Raw genomic sequence first — 6,455 nt, forward strand, 5'->3', positions numbered from 1 at the left:
TGCACTGGCGCTGGATTGCTCTTCTAGTGGCGTAGGAATGCGCAGCTCCTTGACCTGCGCTACGGCACCATATTTTGGAAAATCTTTAAACCGGCAACGCTAAATTTTGCAGCATTATCTTTTATTGCCACTTGATAAAGTTATAAAGGCCACCCCCTGTTGTCAACTTTCGGGTGTTTAGGTAGCAATGTGTTGTCTTCGGAAAGAGGCATCATGTTTTAAGTGCAATGCACTTCTTAAGCGACCCTGAACCTGCGTCCACCGGCGATGTCCGCGCACGTGGAGATGGGCGCGCGCAGCCTGGCCGCTGACATGGCACATACCCACGTGGGGGATTGGCCAGGAATCTCCTCGTCTTCCTTGGCAACGGGGGGAGGTGGGCGCGCGCCGCCTGGACGCTGACATGGCGCATACCCACGTGCGGGATTGGCCAAGAATCGGGCGTGAGAAGGGCTAATGCACCTGCTTAGAGGAGTACTGACACGAAATTTCAAAGCTGAGATCCGCTCTAGCAATCAAGTACAACGACAACACAAATAGGTGTCTGTGAATAAATGCATCTTTCTTTCTTTGTAGTTGTGTGTGTGTGTGTGATCTCTCTTTCGCGAACATTACCGAACCGCGCAAATTCAACTCGTGCATTCGCACTTTCACATTCTTCCCCTCGGGGAAATGCGGGGAATTTTTTAAAGTAAAACCTCGTTATAATGAAGTCGCAGTGGGTGGGGTAGTCATAATCACTTCATCGTAACCATTACTTCAATAGAGCCAATGTCTTTTTCTACCGACAATTCACATGCGAGATGATGTAATCACCACCGAAACTCACAGCAGCCCGCGGAAACAAAAAAAGAACAAGCGATAAAAGCAAAAAAAAAAAAAACGAACGTTATTAACGCCAACCGGCTGGTTATAACCACTTGACAGGACTTGAGCTGGCGGCTTATTTCGCAGGGAAAGAGTACTTGATAGATTTTGGCGCGTCTTCATTACGCGAATGAGAGCTTTAAGCTGCAGCGGTAGCGGCAATTTCGAGTCCGTCTTCACCCGCATCGTGAGTGCCAAAGCAGCAACGCAGCAGGTCTTCCGTATCCCGGTTGAGTGCCTGAAGAAACATTGAGGCACCGGGAGCCAGGCAGACGTGCACCCTTGTGAGTCTAGCTATTCGCTTGCCGCTATTTTAGCGCGCTCGAGTTGGTATCCCCTAGCTAGCGCGAGTGTGGCATTACCACGTTCGTGATCCGGCGCAAACCATCGCGCGCATACGACATTGACCTGACGGGTACCAAAATAGTCCGTAAATGCTCGTTGTGGAAAAACAGGTCCGGTATACCTTGCGAGGAACCTGAGGCTTGATTAGCACCAAGCCTTAAATTTATGGGCTTCTATGCGAATTTCAATTGCAGTTACGATTGCTTCGTTATATCCATTAGTTTGTTATATTCCGTTCGGCTGTAATAAGGCCTTACTCCACATTCATTGCAGAAGTCGTATTCCAAGATCCCTTGCTTGTGGGGTGTACACACGATCAGCAGAGTCCTAAAAAAAGGAGCCTCTCAACCGTGTAAGCCTGTTGCTGGTTCCGGATGTGCCACTAACTCGCCGCGGTGGCTCAGTGGCTAAGGCGTTGCGCTGCTGAGAACGAGGTCGCGGGTTCGATTCCCGGCCGTGGCAGCCGCTTTTCTGATGGAGGCGAAAAGCAGAAAGCCCTTGTCTGCGAGACTTCGGCGCAGGGTAAATATTCCCAGGTGGTCAAAATTAAACCGGAGCCCTCAACTAGGGCATGCCTCATCACCTGCGTTGCGTCAGCGCGTTAAACCGTACAATCAACCAACCCCGATGTGGCCATTACGCATGGTGTGTAGCTTTGCTGAGTTTGAATGATTGTGGTAGGAAACAACTTCGTTTAAACCGCGGAGTACGAACAAGAGCCGGGGGGAAACGCCACTTCCAAGCGCGGCCAGGTAACGTCAGGAGCGCTTGGCCAAGGAAACGCCAGTGGCAGGTGCCACAGCATTGAGAATTTAACTGCACACCCGAGAAATTTATTGTGGCCGCTATCGCTCCGCCCATTAGGGGCCGCAACCCAATTCTTCGCCATTGGAGCTACAAGCATTGTAGTCCACTTGTACTCTCATTGTGACAATGTTTGCCTCTCGCCTACTTTTTCTGCAATAGGCTGTGTTTCCCCTGTTATACATGTTATTCCTCTGTGATTTAAATTAGCACTCGCGCGCTGTCTGACGAAGTCCGCGCACTCATTGCGTTGCAGCAATTAATTTTAAAATCTAGCTATACCAAATGTATGTATAGGGGCGCCACGGAAGGATGTGCCTCACACAGTACTGCCTTGTGGTCATGTACGTACGCCCGTGTTAAAGTGGTAAGCCGCTGCTGTTTCTGCGACAGCAAAAGCAAGAGTTGAAAATTTTGATCCATTAGGCGCCTTGATTTTGCAATAACGCCATAGCAGCCGACCGTTTGCTCCGACTCCAAAAATTCGGATTTCCAGGATATTTCCGCCTTTCCCGAGGAACCGCCAGTTGTCCTATTGGAATAATGGCTCAGAGATTTTTCGAACTGCTTTTTTCTTCGCACAGTTTTTCGTTTTTCTCCAGGTCCGAAAAAAATTCAGTCGCTTAGCTCCGGTATGCCAGAATATACATAGCGTGACTTAAGGTTTAGTTGGTTATTCTTACCTTTTCTGGTCGTCTAGGATTAGCTCTTTTATCATGCTTACTGCTGCTCAATGACACACACACGGCATACGCAATATGTGACACATGTATATTTATCAAGTGGCTCCGGCGCAGCGTCACCAGTCGCCCCAGAGCTAAGCTGGTTGGTTCCACAGGTGCACGCCGGTGTTGCTGCGACTCACGATCCATTGGTTCCACACCCGGCCACCCCTCGGATGATCATCAAGTCGACCGGGCCACCACGTGCCGCGGTGGCGCAGCACGGCTCTCCAGGAGCCACGCGAAACTGCTCAACCTCGGTCAGTGTAGCTTACGCTACAAAATCGGTCGGCAACTCTACGAAACGCCTGTCCTTGCTTCACCGCACAGCAAGCGGGCGCTGCGCATGCTGCAGTGGTAACCCCTTGGGGGCAGCGTTTCGCCCACCAGCGAGACGTCAAATGCAGCGTGAAAATTGTTGTTTACAAGTGTGGTTGCTGCGCCAGCAGCATATTCCAGCGTATTTAGGCCACTATAGATCACGCGACAATGCTTACCACCGAGAATGAAGTCATACAGAAAAAAATATATAAGACAGGACGCACAGGGATATGCCGGCCGAATGCCTGCGTCATGGTCAAGTGAACGCCTAACTTAAGGGGAGTGGCCACTCCCCCGCCATTTTCCAGAGACCACTCTATGGCGTCTCAGAATTTTTGTGATTGGTGGCCACGGACCCAACCCACCGCCAAGAAAGATGAGTGCGCGATTGTAGGGGGCCCGTAGTTCCGTTCTATCGTAACACTTAATGTTTGTACACGCTGTCTCTTATGCGTTGCTCCTTCCCAAACAAACAACTGCCACGCTTCCCGCCTTCCATAAGATGTATACTGCAACTCGTAGATCAGATACGCTCCTATTGCTTGGAGATTTAAACTCTTCCCACCCCGCGTGGGGCTCCATTCGAACGTCCCCTTTAGGGCGTAAATTGGACGAATTTACCAGCCTCTATAAATTCACCCTCATGACTGACATCACATCTCCTACGAGGCTCGGCTCCAATCAGGAGGCGGACACAAATCCCAATCTTACCTGTATTCGAGGTCCGCTAAGCGCCTCCTAAGTGCCTCCTTTATTAGGCTGGCCACTGGTTTTCATTACGCAGTGAAGAAACCAGTGTCAGTGTTGCTGCGTTACATCCCCCAGATGATGATTGCAATGTCGTTTGAAGTACCTGCGCTCATATTGTTCGCATTACCTGCCGACAGCTGACTATGATGGAAAAGCAATTTGTTTGCTCCCACACTCTGTAAGGACCCTAAAGCCAGCCAATACAGGAGCAGGTTAACAGAATCATGCACCCATGCAGTCCACAAGCTGAAAACATTCACACACCTTCAATCCTTTTTGCAACATTACTCAGAGGACTGACAAAGTGGACACAAATAGGTACAAACAATACTTAGCCTGGAAATGGCAGGTTTAAGACCCAAACTTCTTAGGTGCATCCAGCAACCAACAGATCAACCCGAGTTCATAGCAGCTAGCGTTTAGCAAGCTCTTGGAATGTGCTACTGTGCAAGTCAGTGAGACCAGGGTTAACGAAAGTCTTGTACTCTCACAGACGTGCATCTGTCTGATCAGTTGCTGCTGCCTCAGACTTCGCTATAGAAAAAAACTACCGGTAATCCAAGTCCAGCGCCTCAGACTTCGCTGTAGAAAAAAAACTAATCCAAGTCCAGCAGAATGAAACTGTGAAGAATTATCAGTTTGACCTAAATTGCTAAGAGACTGAACACCACAATGCAATGCGAGAGGTACGGGGATCGGTTCCCTGCACCTTCAGCACTAACACGTACAGCAAACACGCGTTTGGGAGGTGACCTTAGGGTTTAGTAATATCAAGAGCGGCAGTACATAACCATCTCGTCCAAGGAGCGTTAGCAGCAAGAACAAGCCACTAACGCAAGATTTTGTCATGATGATGTGTTCCCAGGTAGCATTCCTTCATTGTCATCGTCTTGGCTGTGGGGTCTGGCATAAAAAGTTCATTCACACGCCTGCCTTCGCCATCTTCAATCCTTGGAAATACAATATCACAGACAGCATTTGTTATCAAAATTTATGGCTAAGAACATTATTGCAAACCTAGCATCGCAGTGCAAACTTCTAAACAAGCTTTCAAAGCAGAAATGTTTGCATAAGTGTGGTAGATGTAACCGTCAACATACATGCTTGAACTGCTACAAGACAAGCCACAACAGTTTTGTTTGCATTTCAATAGCAAATGAACAGCCTACTGCAATCACTAGAGTCGCCTTTTCCTGCACGAAATCTTTCCGTAAAGTGCAGCAGTTACAACACTTCACTGCGCTTCAGCATAAACGAAAGTACGGATATAACAGTTGCCTCTAATGCTACATATCAACCATTTTTACAAAAGTACAAGCTTGACATACCCCCAGAGAAGCTATGTGGATTACATAGCACACCGTTAAACGTTAAAGGAATTCTGTTTGCACACACAAAATGCAAGATATTTTTTGAAAAAATTTAGTGCCAGTGAAATTGGCACTGTATATTTTTGTCTTGTTAAAAATAGCCATTTGGTTTAACCATCAGGCGCTATGTTAAAAAAGAAAAAAAAACTCTCTCCCCCTACCCCCCGCATGCAGATACGCTCAGCTCCAACGTTTGCACACCGCAGTGAACGGGATCACAGGCGTGCACAATACTGTTTACTTTTAAAACCTGAAAAAATATTGACCCAAGAAAAAGTAACAGGGCACATAATTGCATGACAAACAGCTACCACAACAACTAAATTTTTTTGAAAAATGTCTCGCTAGCAGACACTGTCAGCAGAGCGAAAGGGCACCGCATTCGACCAGTGTGTTCGCACAAGGCATTCATAGCAAAAAGAAAAATGACCTGCGGTCCTCGGATGCCAGATCAGGCAAGTTTCTAGGGACTACAACTGCTCCATGGGCCATGGCCCATGTGCCAGTCCGGCTCTGCAACCAGATCCAAAATGGTGCAGAAGCCTGACGCACTGAGGCGCAAAATGCTGTTCCATGACAATCCCACATGGCCCACGAAATAAGGAGTTGCAGAGATTTTGGCCATTTAGTTTTTGCTAACTCTTTGTTGGCTAAATCGGTGCTGCTGAGCCGTGCCCTGCTCTAAGAGCGCTTGGCAGCGAGAACGGCAGAGTGAGAACAAATGAGCCACTGCGGGGCGCACAAAATGTGAGGCGGTGCGAAGACGACAACGCCTATTCTCAGCCTGACTTAATGCACAGAACATTTTGTTCTCTGATAAAACGGACTGGTGGAGATAAACATGTGGAGATGGGCATAGAAGGGGAAACTGAAGGGGGCCGAGGGGGGGGGGGTGGTAAGCATCTGAGGGAGAGTCCCAGCCCCCAGAGCCCCCGTCTGGATTTGCCACCAAGAGGCGTGCCGGGAAATTAAACAAACTTCATTTCAGGCGGGTAATACGTGCGTTTGGGCCGTCGAGAACGTAGCTATTCAAACGGGACATCATGAAGTTACACTTGCTGCACATCTATGCTTACGTGCTACCTGGGGCATCTGCTGTCCTCTCACCCTGTAGTGGTGGGAGCACTTGCAAGAAGGTACCCTGATCCTGTCGTGTGATCCATACAAGTTTAGCACCAGAATACTGCCAACGGAAAACGAGTGCAGTATTGGAAGGACTAGCAAGCTGTAGGACGAGCAAACATCCAGAACTGTTGATGCAGAAAATAAAAATTTG

Source organism: Haemaphysalis longicornis, unplaced genomic scaffold (assembly GCF_048455015.1).
Source record: "Haemaphysalis longicornis isolate Haplotype H1 unplaced genomic scaffold, Haemaphysalis longicornis Haplotype H1 scaffold_13, whole genome shotgun sequence".
Classification (NCBI taxonomy): Eukaryota; Metazoa; Arthropoda; class Arachnida; order Ixodida; family Ixodidae; genus Haemaphysalis; species Haemaphysalis longicornis.